Source organism: Puma concolor, chromosome A1 (assembly GCF_028749965.1).
Source record: "Puma concolor isolate L17-30 chromosome A1, mPumCon1.1.hap2, whole genome shotgun sequence".
Lineage (NCBI taxonomy): Eukaryota > Metazoa > Chordata > Mammalia > Carnivora > Felidae > Puma > Puma concolor.
The window spans coordinates 234615346-234633224 of record NC_141667.1 but is presented as its reverse complement, the minus strand read 5'-3'; the positions used below and the strand labels follow the sequence as shown (position 1 = coordinate 234633224).

At 37.5% G+C, this 17879-nt stretch overlaps 1 protein-coding gene across 5 annotated transcripts in view; it reads left to right on the top strand.

Annotated features, from left to right (window-relative positions):
• PAN3 (poly(A) specific ribonuclease subunit PAN3) overlaps positions 1-17879 on the top strand; it is a 134843-nt gene that overhangs the window by 41692 nt on the left and 75272 nt on the right. The window lies entirely within an intron of this gene.

Below are 17879 nucleotides of genomic sequence, written 5' to 3'. Positions count from 1 at the left end.
CAGCCAGGCACCCCCCAAAATTTTGTTGTTAATAAGTGATAGAGCTAGGGTTCCTAGCTCAAGTCTATTTAATTGTAAATCTGAGATTTTTCTACTATGTTGTCTGCCTGTAGTCTGTATTCTTTAAAATTCTACAGTATCTTCTTCTTTCCTTTTTTAACACTACTGACATAGTTTATATAAACCCTAAGTGTATCTTCTGAATAATTTTTCTCAAATCCCTTCAGGATCTGTTCTGCTTATCTAGGGCTATCTCTCTTTAACCATCCACACTTCCTAAATTCTAATCATTTTGAATCTTTCATACCTCATATAACATGAAATATGTTGTCACTTCTCTGTATCTTTATATTTTGTGCTATTATTAACCAAATCTGAAAAACAAACAAAAAATCTTTCCTCCTTTTCCCTTCAAGAGTTAACTCAAATGCTACCTTCTCTGTGAATGCTTGCTTAAACACCTCAAAGAAAATTTTTTTTTTTTTTTTTTTTTTTACTGTTTCTATGATACTTGGTGTTAAGACTTATCTCATTCTGTTTTATATTAAGCTTCTCTATCTGTTTGCCTTTTCTCACTGGACTGTAAATATTTTGAGTCTGAGCATGTATTTGCTACTATTTTTGTACCATTAATGTATTTTGTCTCAAAATGTTACTGTTTAATTTCCTTTTATTAGGCAATGTATGCAGTTTTGTGGTATTCTAATATTTTTATATCTTTAAAAAATTTGATCATGGGTTTCTGGGCTATATGGCCACCGTGTTTTACTTTAATGATCACAACTGATTTAGAACAGAGGATGGTGATTTCTGTTGAAATGTTAGAGGATCTTCTATTTATTTTATTTTATTTTTGTAATTTTTTTTTTAATGTTTATTTATTTTTGAGAGAGACAGAGACAGAATACGAGTGGGCTGGGGCAGAGAGAGAGGGAGGCACAGAATCCGAAGCTGGCTCCAGGCTCTGAGCTGTCCGCACAGAGCCCGACGCGGGGCTCGGACTCACGGACCACGAGATCATGACCTGAGCCAAAGTCGGACGCTCAACCGACGGAGCCACCCGGGCGCCCCGAGGATCTTCTATTTTTTTGAAACGCAAAAGTTTAACATTGTCCAAGTATTCTTGATACTTTTCTATCTCCTGAGCCTGGCAGTAGTCTTAATTACTTCTTGACACTGTTGTGAAGTTACAGGGCTTCTCCATGTTGTACTTTGCTCACCATCTTCGCCCGGACACCAAGCAGATGGCGGATGGAAGGTTACTGGAGATTCCACACCAGGAGTACTTTATTTCACCTGAGTGTGAATTCTCTTTTATCTTTTCTTAGCCTTTGCCTGCGGTGATTACCCATTTCTCTGTCTGACAAAAGGTGTATGTGAATTTCAATTTTTTTTCTTAGAACAGTGATTCTCTAGTTCAGATACTGTTGTTTAGAATTGAAATACTCTGTCACCTACCTTACAGAATTATGAGGATTCAAATTTCCAAGCCCATGGTGGATATTAAATAAATTTCCATATCTACAGTTGCACCTTATCGCTTCTAAACTTTGTTTATATTTATTTAGGGTGCTGTCAGTTATATTCAGATGTGTGTGGCTCTGTGCGTGCGTGTGTGTGTGTGTGTGTGTGTGTGTGTGTGTGTGTGTGTGTGTGTAATGAGGCAGTGACATTAATTGTCTTTTAGAGGCTCACATTTTAACTAATACTCTTGAATATTTTTAAAAATTAGTTTAAAAATGCTTTTTTTTGGGAAGGGATAACAGTGTGCTCCCATGTTTCCCATAAGAATGAGGTGTCAGGGCTCCTGGGTGGCTCAGTCCATTGAGCATCTGGCTTCTGCCTGGGTCATGATCTCGTGGTTCGTGAGTTTGAACCCCACATCGGGTTCGCTGCTGTCAGCGTGGAGCTCACTTCTGATCCTCTGCCCCCCCTTCCTCTTTGCCCCTCCCCTGCTTGTGCTCGCTCTCATTCAAAAATAAACAAACATTAAAAACAAAAGAATTAGGGGTCAACTTGAATAAAAGAAGGGGAAGTGCATGATTTTGTAAACTTCTCAAGGTGTTACTGGTTAAGATTTACTTAAAAGTAATGACATGTTAAATAAAGTCATATTCATTTTGTCTCAATATGGATCATAAATTATTAGTGTTACTGTTGTTTTAGCTTACCCCCGAAGTGATATAAATGGATGAGAACGGCTGGACTGTTGGGTGTATTAGGGAGATTCATACTTGTCAACATCACTTTTGATGGCATTTGCCCCCCTTGTGGTCTGATTAAATGGCATTTCTTGTAAGAAGTATTTAAGTAGAAGAATGCTCACATTAAAATCTTTTGGCCCACAAATCCTCCTGTGAATTCTACTTGCTTGTTACTGGTGCTTTTAAGATCCCAGAGAGGTTTTGGAACCTCACTGGATATACTTCAGTCTTTAGTTTCTTGCTGAGTTTTAGTGTTATTTCAGGTGATTTCCAGACTTTAGGCCCGAGGAGATGGAATCGTTTGGGCTTTAGATGGAATGGGTTGGAATTTTATGAGGTTGAGGCTTAAACCTGTCTCTGCTCAGGGCTCCTCAGTACTTTGAAGAGTTCTAGAACTGTGGTGCAGCTCAAATGGCATTAGTATGTACATACTGCTTTCTGATCTCAGATCTTCTTTTCTCTTATCTTACAGCTGCTATTCCAAACCGTTAACACTCTGCTCACACCTACTCACCCCTTCTCTGTTACTTTTGACTAAGTGACTTGTGTTGTTCAGAGGAGGGAAAAAGAGAGAATGAATTGTCTCATGTGGCAGCTTTTGACCTGTATACGGCATTTGCATTCATACCCTTCCTGTTTTTCTTCCTGTGTCAGACAAACAGGTGTTCTTCTATTATATGCTTCAGAGCCTATCTTTATTCCCTCTAACAATGTATTCTATTATTTATCCCTTTTCAGTTGTAGTCAGTCTCTCCCTCGACAGTGATTTCTTCCTGATAGTTTGTGAACATGCCATGTTTAAGTTTCTTTTGCTCTGGGACCCCAAGGGTAAGGAATGCTACGTGAGGAAATGTTCTAGGGTCAACATGTTTGAGAAACTGCAAAACAATTTGAGAAATGCTTCCTGCTTATTGTTGCTACTTTTTTTTTTTTTTAACTGGTAATTCATCCTTCAATCCCCAGTGTTTTGCTGTTCACTTTCATGACTCTGTTGAAACTCTTTTTGATAAGGTTACCAGAAGTATCAGTTCTTGCTTGATCTCTCTCTGCTCCATTTGACATTGTTGACCATTCCTCTTTCTTTGAAACTTTTGTTCTCTTAGCTCTTCGACTGTTCTTTCATAGTGTCTCTTGAGGACCTCTTGTCTGTGGTCCTGGCCTCAGGAACTCTCCTAAGCTCTTGTCCTTGACTCTCTTCTCATTTACCTCACACAGCGCCCCTTGGGGATCTCAGCACATCTTCATGACTTCAGCTACTCCCTACTCATAGTTGACTTCCAGGTATATATTTTTTTATCCTCTCTGTCCTCTACACTCACTGTAAGTACTGGCTTCTTCAGAACATCTTCATTTATACGGCGTAAGACTATGGAAATTCATTATGTCTAAAATGAATATCACATCTTTTCCTTTAAACCTGTTCACACACATCTGGACACACTCATTCACAACTCTGTGCTGTCTTGGTTATTGATGTCACCCAGTTGTCTAACTTACGAGTTTTCTTGCCTCTTCCATCTTCCTTATCTGTCATATCATTTGGCCAACAAGGGTTCGTTGATTGGGCTACTTTGAAATTGTCTAGACACTTTTTTTTTTTAAGTTTATTTGTTTTGAGAGAGAGAGAGAATGAATGAATGAATGCATGAATATGAATCCCAAGCAGGTGCTGTTGGTATGGAGCTCAACGTGGGGCTCAATCCCATGAACCGTGAGATCATGACCTGAGCCAAAATCAGGAGTCAGATGCCCAACTGACTTGCCACTAATTCAGGAAATTGCCTGAAATTGTCTTCACTTTTAACATCACTGAGTTATAATTTAGGTCCACCTTCATTTCTTACCTGGACACTTACTATTATAGATTAACGTTATCTGCTTTCCTGCTTCTGGTCTTAACTTTCAAACCACTGCCTAACTGATTATTTGATCTTGTTTCTTATCTTTGTCATCTGTTTTTTGTCATTAGAATAAAATCCAGATCTTTCAGGAATGTATCCAAGCTATACCTATTGCTTTCTCTCCTGATTACTGCTGTAGACCTACTCAACTATTGAATACCATGCTCTTTCTGCCTCTGCCTTAGAACATTGTCTTTGAACATTGCTTTGATTGCTGTGTCTTTTTCTGTGTCTTGACTCTGCAAACTTGTCTTTTAGGATTCATTTCAAGCATATCATCTTTTGACCTAATTAGTCAGCATGAAGCATTTGTTCACTTTTCCCTAGCACTTACATCGTTCTAATTAAGGGATGTATAACCTGTCCTAAAGGCACACTGTAGATGCTTCTACTTAATATTGATATGTGGATGTTCTGAATGTCTGGGATTGTGGAGTTGGGTTCAGTGTACATTCTGTACCTGTGAAATGCCAGTCTGTGAGCTTCTAGACCATAGTGCCTGTGTTTTCTATGTTTTTCCTCTCCACAGTGCCTAGCACATTGCCTAACACTGTATCTTCTATGTATTAGCTGTTGAAATAATTGAATGGATGAACCTGGATTAGTGATTGGTGATTCATAGTATTTGGCCTGATGTTATTCCTGAAATTTAATGCTTTGTGCATTGTCTTAAGTTTTTTTGGTAGGGTTTCATGACAAAAAATATCATTATAGAAAAATGTTTGAAAAATCTTAATAAATGTTGAATCTGGTGATTGAGTATGGCAGAGTTCTTGGTTAGAGAAAATGCCTCTAAGTAAATTTCTCTTACTATATAATGTGGCAAATAAGTTTTAGTATTATATATGTATGGATAGAAGCTGTACATAGATATAGAAAACAGTTATAGCTATATAGTAATTCTTGACTCTGTGGAATGCTGTGATGGTCTTGTTTTCCTGGACTACTCATTAACTGACCTGAATAGGTCTTTTTCTCTTTTTAGGGAGAGTGATTTTTTTGTTTTTAAGGTTTCTTGAGATGATTGACACATAAATGAGAGTACTACTGAGAATGAGCTAGGTAATAACGCCTCTGTGACCGTTAATGATTACTACTACTGGGGGACTTTGACATACAACAAATAGATTTCAAGTGGAAGAGGAGCGGTTCATCTGTTTTTGTTTGAAAATGTCTTCTATCCACCGTACACCGATTTTGCTTTTTTGTGCACATTGATTCTGTTGGTATCAATTGAAATATCGCATACCGTGTGAATGCTTGTGTATCGTCATGCCGTTCGGTGGCGATGATAACTCTAAGCAAAGGGAACTGTGTAAGTGACTTTATGATGAATAAATCTTAAACTTTTCTGTAACTTTTTTGTAAAACATATAAACTTATGGGAAAAAAAATCAGATACCATAGAGAAGTACAAAGAAGGAAGCCAAAATGTCTCCGCTTTCCTCACCATCTGGAGATAAGAGCTCCCTTAACATTTTAGTGAACATGTTTACCATCCTTTGTATGCCTGTGCACACGCACATGTACACGTCTTCCTGTATTCCTGTGCACATGCACACGTACACGTCTTCCTTCGTTCCCCTTCCTCTGAGACAGAAGCACACCATTTTACAGAAATAGTTACTTAGTATAATTGCTGATTTGTAGCCTGATTTGTATTTTATTTTTACTCTGTGGGCCTGTTTCCGTGGCAAATAAAAATAAATCAATTCACATGATTTTTATGGCGACATGCTATTGTAGGTACCAAATTCCACATAACTGAATGCCTACCGATAGATATTTTAGTTACTTCCTTTTTAAAAACAATCATAAATTGAAAAATTACATGCAAAACTTATGTGTACAAAAATTATGTGCCCATACTTGATTTTCTCCTTAGCTTTAGTTCCTAGGTTTCAGAGTACTAAGGCATGCTTATTTTTCATTTTGATACATATTGTCAAACTATTCTCAAGGATAGTGTTTAGGTTGGGGCGCCTAGGTGGCTCAGTCGGTTGAGCGTCCCGCTTCGGCTCTGGTTATGATTTTATGGCTCGTGAGTTTGAGCCTGTGTCGGGCTCTGTGCTGACAGCTCGGAGCCTGAAGCCTGCTTCAGATTCTTTGTCTCCCTCTCTTTCTCTCTCTGCCCCTTCCCCACTGGCTTGCTCGCTCTCTCTCTGTCTCTCTCTCAAAAATAAATAAACATTAAAAAAAATTTTTTTTAAATAAAAAAAAAAAGAATAGTGTTTAGGGTATTACCTGTTTATGATGCACTTTGTAAAGGATAAACTAATGAGTATCTTTGAAAATTTACATTCCCATTGTTTCAAGATGTACATAATTACTTTTGCTGAGCTTCTGAAATGTTTTATTAAACTCTATCTTAGTACAAACCTTATTACTGATTGATTTTCATTTGGTAGGTTCTGATGTACTGATGTTACTTCACTCTAAAGATAGTCAAATTATAAATAGGAGAACTTCTGTTTATTTATCTATTAAAAAAAATTTTTTTTGAGAACTTCTGTTTAAAACAACACTGGAGTACATCTCTTGGAAGCATTAGTAATCAACTTTCTTCCACAGTTTTCACCAATTTGATTCTGATTTATTTAGAAAATCATATTGCCTCTATTGGGATGTTTACCAGTTTGCCTCAGAAAAATTTGAAATTGAGATACTAGACTAATTTCACAATAGTAGTAATATTTTAGATGTTAATTGTTAACTTATAGGATGAAACCTTGCTGGTCTTGAGCAGGTCAGCTGAAATTAAGTATATTTTGATAATAAATATAAATGTAAATATAAATTGACCATATTTGGATGTGCTTGAAATAAGGGGAAATAACAACCCATTAAATTAAAAAAAAAGTCTTACAGAAATGTGAACTTGGAGGCTCTAGTTAGCTATTTGACTTCTCCTTTCCACCTCCCCCCGTTCCTCTTTATCCTGTATGACTTATGAACACTGAAGACTGGTAAAAATAGCTCTGAATAGGGCTTTTCTTTGTGCCTGTGGGTCTCATCTTTTTATGCCTTTTTACATACAATTTATCAAGGCAAAATACTTGCTAATTCCTGCCTTTCTCCCTCATTATCAGCGTCCCTTCTTTTACCATTCCAAGTAATTCACCTTTGCCAGGGAAACCACACCCCTTGGGCATAAATCTTTGGAATTAGTCCCAACTAGGCTCTTTTGTTAAGTCCAAATAGGGAACAATAATAGTGAAGATGGGAGATTGGAGTAGGTTTTAGAAAAAGTAGATAAGGCTAAGATTAACATCAACTTTTTATCTCCTGTTTGTTTGTTTGTTTTTTTAATTGACTTAATTATGTCAAGAACAGTGGAGACTTGACCTGTTCACTCTAAATGGATTTCATCAGTAAACACATTAAGCAAAACTTCCCTTCTCCTCCTTTCTTCCTGCTTTCCCTTCCTCTTTTTCCTCCTCTTCTTCCTTTTCTTTTTCTCTGCTTTTCTCTTTTATTCTCTTTTATCCTGGCTGAAAAGTAAAAGATAGATTAGAGGTGAGCAAGACTGGAGTTTAGTTGGTCAATAGGGATGATGTTGCAGTAAACCTGAGAAGAGATGACAGTGGTGTAGAGGAGGGCACTGATGGTGACACGGGTAGAAATAGTTGAATTTGAGAAATATTTAGAATGTAGAATAGATGTCATGATTTGATGCTTCAGAAATATCTACAGTATCAAAAGGATAGGTGTGGCATAATTTATCTGTTTGGGAAAGAAACGATACAGACAGCGCAACAAAACTTGACAACCAAGTTAATAGGGCATCTTGGTCCTAGGCTGTCACCATCTAGAGCTGTGAGAACTTAAATTTCTATTGTTTAAGCCACTCATGTATGGTATTTTGTTATGACTCTAGCAGACTAAGATAGTTAGTGATAAGTTAAACACCTGTATTATAAAACCTAAGGCAACCACTATAAGAACAGAGAGTTACAGCTAATAAGTGGAGAGAAGCAATAAAATGAAAACTCAAAAGTCAGTTAATCCCAAAAGAAGGCAGAAAAAAGAAAAGGGGAACAAAGAACAAATAGAACAAATTAAAAAAAGGGTAGCAAGATGGTAGATAGGTTTAATAATCACATTAAATGTAAATAGCCTAAATGTCCCAAGAAGAAGGCAGAGATTTTCAGGTTGGATTTAAAAAAACAAGATCCGACTATTTGAAGCTGACAGAAAACCTACTTTAGACTTAAAGACAAACATATGTTTAAAATTATACCATGCAGGGGCGCCTGGGTGGCGCAGTCGGTTAAGCGTCCGACTTCAGCCAGGTCACGATCTCGCGGTCCGTGAGTTCGAGCCCCGCATCGGGCTCTGGGCTGATGGCTCAGAGCCTGGAGCCTGTTTCCGATTCTGTGTCTCCCTCTCTCTCTGCCCCTCCCCCGTTCATGCTCTGTCTCTCTCTATCCCAAAAATAAATAAACGTTGAAAAAAAAATTTTTAAAATTATACCATGCACTAGTCAGAAAAGACTAATGTGCGTGTTTATTACTAGTATTATATCCATGTATATTGTACACTATAACAGGTAGTACAATTATAATTACAACAGTAATTATAGTAATAGTAATGTATGACTACACATCAGTGTATACGTACTATATAGAGTATAGTAATACAGTTGGCCCTTGAACTACATGGGGGTTGGGGTAAGAACCCTCCATGCATTTGAAAATCCATGTGTAACTTTTGACTCCCCCAAAGTGTAATGACTAGTAGCTTAGTGTTGACTGGAAGCCATACCGATAACATAAACATTTGTATGGTATATGTATGATATACTATATTCTTACAGTAAAGTAAGCTTGAGGAAAGAAAATAATAAAATCATAAGAGAAAACACATTTTACAGGTCCTGTATCAAAAAAATCTATGTGTAAGTGGACCTGCACAGTTCAAACCTATGTTGTTCAAGAGTCAGCTGTATATATAGTATAGTGATGTATGGGGTACATATAATATAGCTGGGATAGCTATACTCCTATCAGACAAAGTAGATTTCAGAGCCGAGAATATTATCAGGAACAAAGAGAGTTGTTAGATAAAGGGACAGTTCATTAAGAGCATGTATGTACCACTCTTAAATGTTTATGTACCTAATAAAAGAGGGTTAAAACATGAGACCAAGACTAATAGAGTTGAAAGGAGAAGTAGACAAACAGTGATAGCGATTTCAGTGCTCTGAGTATTAGAAGAAAGACAAAATCAGTAAGGATATGGGAGATTTGAATAGCTCTGTCAGTTTGACGTTTATGGAACACTCTGCCCACAAACAGCCAAATACATACTCTTCTTAAGTGCACGTAGAACATTGACTAAGACCAATTCTGGGTCACAGAACGAGTCTCAATAAGTTTAAAAGGATTCAGTTCATACAATGTGTTCTCTGACCACAATGGCATTAAAATAGAAATCAGTAACAAAGATTTTTGGAGAATCTTTAAGTATTTGGAAACTGAACAGCACACTTCTGAATTATTCATGGAGCAAAGAAGAAATAGGGGAAATAGAAAGTTCAGTACAACTTTGTAATAGCACAACTGCTTTGTAACTTTCATTTTGAAGTGAATGACAATGAAGCCATGTTAAAAGTTGTGGGATGCTGCTAACACACTAATGAGGTAGATTTTTAGCATTAAATGCCTAGAGTAGACAAGAAAAGTTCCTAGGTCAATGACTTCAGCTTCTACTCTAAGAAACTAGAGAAAGAAGAACCAATTCAGCCCAAATTGGTCTCCCTAAAAGGTAAGTTCATGTCCTAATCCCTGCCTGGAACTTGTGAATTGTACTTGATTTAGAAGAAGAGTCTTTTACAGGTATAATTAAGTTAAGGATTCGGTGATACCATCTTGAATTATTTAAGTGGGCCCTGAACAATGGCAGGTCCGTCCTGGTTAAGACGAGGCAGAGGAAGATTGCACACAGGAGAAGGGGATGTGAGGACCGGGGCAGAAACAGGTGATGTGGTAAAGCCAAGGAATGCCAAAGAGTGCCAGCAGTTGCCAGAAGCTAGGAGAGAAGCATGGAATGGATTCTGCTCCAGTGCATCTGGAGGGGAGCACCAGCAACTTGCTTTTAAACTTCTGGCTTCCAAAAAGTGGAAGAAAATACATTTCTGGGGTTTTAAGCCATCAAGTTTGTGGTAATTTGTTACGGTAGCCGCAGGAAACTGGTACATATGCACTAGCAACAAATAATATAAAGTGAAAGTTTCAAAATTATGTAATTTATGATAGTGCCAGAAATACAAAATGTGGTTTGATCTGACAGAAAGTCTGAGGAACTGTACGTTAAAAACTTTGAAACTTTCCTGAGAGGAATTAAGACCTAAATAAAAGGAGACGTATAACATGAAGACTCATTATTGTTAAGATGGAAGATGTTGATTCTTACCAAATTGATCTACAGATTCAGTATACTGTCAATTAGAATTCAGCAGGGTATTTAATTTTTTTTTAACGTTTATTCATTTTTTTGAGAGACAGAGACAGAGCCTGAGTGGGGGAGGGGCAGAGAGAGAGGAAGACACAGAATCCCAAGCAAGATCCAGGTTTCAAGCTGGTAGCACAGAGCCCGATGCGAGGCTCAGACTCACAAACTGTGAGACTGTGACCTGAGCCTAAGTCGGATGCTCGACTGAGCCACCCAGGCGCCCCTCGGCAGGCTATGTAATAGTAATTGATAAGTTTAGCCTAATACTCCTGTAAACATTCAAAGAACCAATCCAAACTAAAAAAGAAAAAAAAAAGGCAAAAAGATGCAAGATGTACACTATCCGACTTCAAGAATTACTGTAAAGCTGTAGTCATCAAGATGATGTGCTTTTGACATGAAGATAGATGGGCATCAGTGGAGCACAATCAAGTCCAGAAATTAACTTGCTAATAAATAGTTGACTTTCAACAAAGTAGCAAAGGCTATTGGGCGGAGGAAGAAGAGTCTCTTTAGCAAACAGCGCTAGAATAATTGAGTGTGTGCAAAAATATTAGACTCCTACCTCACGCTTCATAGAAATTGACTCAGTGAATCTTAGACCTAAATGTAAAACATGAAATCCTAAAACAGAAGAAAACAGAATATTTGTAACTTTGGTGGGTTAGGCAGGTATTTCTTAGGTGTAACGACTTCGTCAACATTTAAGAACCACAGTTCTTTGAAAGCTGCTGTTAAGAGAATGAAAAGACAGATCATAGACCTGGAGAAAATATTTGTATAACGTGTAGAACAAGGATTTCTATCCAGAACTGTCAAATTCCACAACAGAAAACAAAAAATCAATAAAAATGGTCAAAAAGTGTGAACAGACATTTTACAGTAGAAGATACAGAATGGCCATTAAGTAAGTCATTGGGGAATGCAAATTAAAACCACAATGAGATACACCTATTAAAATGTCTAAAATATAAAAATCTGACCAAAGCTCATGTTCGCGAGTATGTAGAGCAACTTGATCTTTCCACAAAGTGCTGGTGGATATATTAAGATAGTAGCACTACTTTGTAAAACAGCTTACCAATTAAAATTTTTTTTAATGTTTGTTTATTTTTGAGAGAGAGAGACAGAGAGCGAGCAAGGGAAGGGCAAAGAGAGGGAGTCAGAATCTGAAGCAGGCTCCAGGCTCTGAGCTGTCGGCACAGAGCCCGACGCGGGGCTCGAACCCACAGACCGCGAGATCATGACCTGAGCTGAAGTCGGTTGCTTCACGAACTGAGCCACCCAGGTGCCCAATAGCATACCAATTTTCTTTTCTTTTTTTTTTTTTTTCAACGTTTATTTATTTTTGGGACAGAGAGAGACAGAGCATGAACGGGCGAGGGGCAGAGAGAGAGGGAGACACAGAGTCGGAAACAGGCTCCAGGCTCCGAGCCATCAGCCCAGAGCCCGACGCGGGGCTCGAACTCACGGACCGCGAGATCGTGACCTGGCTGAAGTCGGACGCTTAACCGACTGCGCCACCCAGGCGCCCCAAGTTTTAAGTTTTGATATGAGACTTACCATTTGAATTTCTGAATTGAGACTGTGTTTGACTTGGGATTTTTTTTTTTTAATTTTTTTTTTCAACGTTTTTTATTTATTTTTGGGACAGAGAGAGACAGAGCATGAACGGGGGAGGGGCAGAGAGAGAGGGAGACACAGAATCGGAAACAGGCTCCAGGCTCTGAGCCATCAGCCCAGAGCCTGATGCGGGGCTCGAACTCACGGACCGCGAGATCGTGACTTGGCTGAAGTCGGACGCTTAACCGACTGCGCCACCCAGGCATCCCCATACCAATTTTCTAAAAAGGTTATATATACACATACTGTGTGTCCAAGCCATTCACTAATGGGCACTTTCCCAAGAGTAATGAAATAGGTCTACACAACGACTTGTACCTGAGCGTTCTCTTTGCGGCTTTGTTTTTAATAGCCCCAAACTGGAAACCACCTTTGTCCATTGGATGAAAGGATAAACAAATTGTGGTGTATGGATATTATGAAATATTAGCAGTAAAAAAGGAATGAAATATTGGTGGAGTCAGTCACATGGATGAATCTTAATGTTGCCAAGTGAAAGAAGCTCGCAAAAAAACCTGCGTGTATATGTATGTAAGATTCATTCATATTAAATTCTAGAAAAGGTAGATTAATCCATAGTGACAGAAAGCTGATCTGTGGTTGCCTCGTGACCAAAGTAGGGGAGTAGAGAGGAATGGGAGGGAGGAATTCAAACGAAGTTTGTGGCAACCTTTGGGCATCATGGATATATTCATTATCTTGATTTGGGTAATTGTTTCCTGGTTTCTGCCTATGACCAGAGTTGCAAAGAGGTTATATTTTAAATATGTGCAGTTTAGGGGCACCTGGGTGGCTCAGTCGGTCGGTTAAGTGTCCTGACTCTTGATTTTGGCTCAGATTGTGATCTCACATCGCTTGTTAACAGTGCATAGCCTGCCTGGGATTCTCTCCTCTGTTTCTGTCTGTCTCTGTCTCTGTCTCTCTCTCTGCCCTGCCCCACTTGTGCGTGCTTGTCTCTCAAAATAAATAAACTTAAGAAAATGTGCACTGTGTTTATATGTCAGTTATATCTAAATAAAACTGTTAAGAAAAAGCAGGTCATGTTTCGTTCAGAAAGTAGAAAGATTACTGATAAAAACTTAAGCCATTAGACAAGTAAAGCAAATTGCGTTCATTATAAGGAATGTATCGTGGAAGGTATTTTATGGGTTTTTATGGGTTTATTATGTAATTTTTAAAAATCCGACCAATATTCAGGAACAGTAGTGGTTTCTTATCATACATCATACCACCTTAGGGTAACTTTCTTACAGACCTTTTTGACATATTTGCAATGAAACAGTACGTAAGAGTTTGTGTTCTGTTTTCATTTAATATAATCTTCCTGTTTTTCTACCACATTTTAAAAACCTATTTTAATGGTGGCACTTTGCATTTTGTTTTGCACTATTTATTAAATTAGTCCCTTAATTTATGGGACTGCTTTATTGTGGTCTTAAGTAAGTGTTCTGTTTATAGTGGAGTCCAGCAGAGTCTTAAAAATCTGAATTTTACTTTAAGAGTAGCAGTTTCCATGGAATCCTATAATAGTAGAAAAGCATAAAATTGTGTTGCACACGCATTAGCAATTGGGGCGCCTGGGTGGCTCAGTCGGTTAAGTGTCCAACTCTTGGTTTTGGCTTCACCGTTCGTGGGTTCGGGCCCTGCCTCGGGTTCCATGCTATCAGTGTGGAGCCTGCTTGGTAGCCTCTCTCTCTACTCCTCCCCCTGTATGTGCTCTCTCTCTCAAAATAAATAAACTTAAAAAAACAAAAAACAAAAACCTGAGTTAGAAACCTCATCAGAAAATTACTTCATTTGTGAAAAACCCTGTAAGTTAAGGAAATACTCTATCATTTTGGTTGGGTGGGATGTCTACATTGAAATGTTAATTACTGTTTTATTTAAAATATAATAACAGGGCTGCCTGGGTGGCTCAGTTACGCGTCTTGATTTCTGCTCTGGTCATGATCTCAGGGTTTGTGAGTTTGAACCTTGTGTTGGGCTGTGCGCTAACAGAGGTGGGGAGTATGCTTGGGATTCGCTCTCTCCCTTTCTCTACCCTCCCCCCCCCGAATTAAAAAAAAATTTAAAAATCTTTTAAAATAGTTACAACAGTGCTTTTGAAGCTAAAGGTTAGGACTCGATTTAGTCTATTTTTGTTTAGAGAATACAGGTAGGGATTACAGGTAAATATTGGGGGATGGTGTCAATTTATAAAAAGCACTTTGTTGTTTTTGGCATGAAAGTTGCAGTATAAATTTAAGTATATGAGAACCTAAAACTCCATTTTTCTTGATAAATTCTCCCAGAGTCTTACTTGACTACAAAAAATTTTTTTTCAAGTGTGCATTTAGAGCTGTTTAAAGTTTGCTGAAAATCAGGGTTTAAAATATGAATAAAAATTAGAAATAAAATTATGAATATAATTATCTGTATATGAAAAAACAAAGTTGATACTACAGGAACATATTTGGATAGTTACGTAAGGATTATGTAAATCCTAGAGCAGGAGTAATAAAACTTTTTATTCTCTTCAGTGTTGTTGAAGTTAGAAAATTTTTTTTTTTTTAAATTTTTTTTTTTTTTTTTCAACGTTTTTATTTATTTTTGGGACAGAGAGAGACAGAGCATGAACGGGGGAGGGGCAGAGAGAGAGGGAGACACAGAATCGGAAACAGGCTCCAGGCTCCGAGCCATCAGCCCAGAGCCCGACGCGGGGCTCGAACTCCCGGACCGCGAGATCGTGACCTGGCTGAAGTCGGACGCTTAACCGACTGCGCCACCCAGGCGCCCCGAAGTTAGAAAATTTTTACAACCCAAGTCCTTGAGTCTCTAGATGCAACCTTCACCTCCTAAAGCTAAAAGAAACTGTTTATTTTCTGATGAACAGATATTTCACTTTAAGGTGATACTGGTTTTAGTTAACCAGTTTTGCCTTACTGTTGAGAAAATTATTTTTTTAAACATGTTCAAAGTGGGTTCCTGTGCTGTTTTGTCACTTTATAAAACCCATCTTTTTCCCTTAACCCCCCCAAATTAAAGCCATTTCAAGAATCTATCCTTTAATGGTAGTTATTTTAAGTAATTGTATCATAAAAAGTATTCTCATTATAATTTTTAATTAATACTTGAAATATTTCTGATAGTTCTCTGATCTGGCTATAAGAATGTACATTGTCTGTTAATAATAATAGCTCTATTCTCTTATTCCTAAATTTAGTGGGTTTTTTTGTGTTACACCTAAATCCTGTGTAATTGTTTTTTCTGCCATTTAAATCCGTTTACTTTTTCTCTAATCTCAAATACTCAGAGTTGAATAAAACCAACTCTCACCCCATCCACTCAAGGGAATTGCCTTGCCATCTTAAATCAGGAAAGAGAAAGGAGGGAAGATCTTAGATTTTTCTCTTCACTTCTTAATTAAAATTCACTGTGAGGTACGTTTTTTTGCCACTGTGACTGTTGAATCTCTGAAGGTTGCAGTTTAGTGTGTAAACTTTAATAGTTAACATTAATTTAAATAATTTCTATTATAATAGATTTGGAGACTCTCTCATTTGTTATAATGGCATTTTATATATGATTTGTTTGGGAACGGTGGAATGATTATTTCCATCGTTTTCTCTTTTGTAAGAAATCCTTTCAAAGTCGGCTTTAAAATTAATTTAAAATAATTAATTGAATTTAAATTAATTTAGAGAAGCTCAGCTTTGAAATCAGGTAGTCTGTTATTCATAGTAAATATAAGGTCTAACTGACATGGAAAATGAGTAATACCTATTTCTCAGGAGTATGCCGCTAAAAGTTTTTGTATACACATGAAATTTTCTTTGTCGGAATTTGCTGTCTCTGAGTAATCTTGTAGTCCTGATGTCTCCATCTCTTTTAGGCACTCTGGACTCTTTTACCAAGATACACATTGCTTTTATTTTGACTCTTACCTTCTAAAATAGGTTTAAGATTGGGGCGCCTGGGTGGCGCAGTCGGTTAAGCGTCCGACTTCTGCCAGGTCACGATCTCGCGGTCCGTGAGTTCGAGCCCCGCGTCAGGCTCTGGGCTGATGGCTCAGAGCCTGGAGCCTGTTTCCGATTCTGTGTCTCCCTCTCTCTCTGCCCCTCCCCCGTTCATGCTCTGTCTCTCTCTGTCCCAAAAATAAATAAACGTTGAAAAAAAAAATAAATAAAATAGGTTTAAGATTAACTGAAACACATTGTTAGAGCTCTGAAGTGATCCTGTTAGTAGCCATGTGTTCCCTTGTAACTAGGGATTAGTGTATTAGTAAAATGCATGGACTTCTTTTCTACCCCAGAAATTAAGGAATTGATCATACTTTTAAAGAACATGCCACTATTTCCGAAAACTTTAGACTTTGGAAGTTTTAAAAAATAAAAATAAATATATAAAAGTGATAGAAGAGGAATTTTTTTTTTTCCCTTTGGAAAATATATTTTGGATCAGGCCTGATTCCTCCTCCTCCTCCTCCTCCTCCTCCTCCTCCTCCTCCTCCTCCTCCTCCTCCTCTTCCTCTTCCTTTTTTTTTTTTCCTTCAGAATTTCATGTCTTAGATGTGGCAGTAAAAGAGGTTCATTCTTTAGTATGTTTTAATTAAACCCAGATTAACATTTTCTCTACATTTTATCACTTTAATGTTAGCTGGTATGTAACTGGTAAACTCTCATTTGTCTTAGAGTTTAAATTTAGGTCAGCCTATTGGCCGTAATCTTCCAAATCTAATCACTTGAACTCTAATTTATCAGGTTGAAGTGTCGTTCCTGCTGAATAGGGAAGTTGTTCTTGGGGTATACAGGAATTAGTCCGTCGTCTTATTTTCTGCCTTCTGTGGGAATGCATTTTTACATTCTAATGACCAGTTCTAAAAGATTTTTAAGTGATTAAATGCTTTGCGTAATTAAATTCTCTAAGTAATTAAATTCATGATTCAGTGTGTTTTAAACTTAGTTTGTATGTACACATAAAATGTGGGCCGAAGTGTGAATTATACTAAATTATCTCCTTGGCTGACCCTTTTGAAAGCTGAATTCAAATGATATCATTAATGAGTCTTTATTATGCTTAGGCATTTAGAATTTAAAATGGTCACCATTTCAGAAAAATATTTTGGATATTCATTTGTTCTTCATGGACAAGATAGAGACCATTTGTGAATTTGATGTACAGTCTCATAATGTTCCAGTAGTTGTTAAAGCCAAACGTACCATGCCATTGAATATCTAAACTGTTGCAGCATAGTACAACTGTGAAGAAAATTTTTTTTCCATGTGATCTCCCTGTAAAATATGCCTGTGATCTCACAGTAAAATATTTGAAATATAACAGAAGTTACATGTGATACTTGTAGGCATTGAAAGCATTGGAGCCTCTGGTACATTTTTCTTATATCTTGATTCTTCCCATATTTTCCTTGTTCTTAAATGTCTTTCTTGGCTGTACTCTCACTTAAATACATGGCACTATATTATTGGGGAAATACCTTAAGTACCTATGAAAAAGAAAATGATTAATTCTGGAATAAAGGCACTTTTGACCTTTATCCTGGTAGAAGTGGTTTAAAGACATTAAACTTGAAACTTGTTGCTCAGTTTTGAGGTAGTCTCAACCTCCCACTTCTCTAAAATGTGTTAGGATAGTTTGGTATGATGGGTATTGGACAATCAAGGCAAATTTTACGTTTTCTGGGTTAAATTCTGCAACTGCA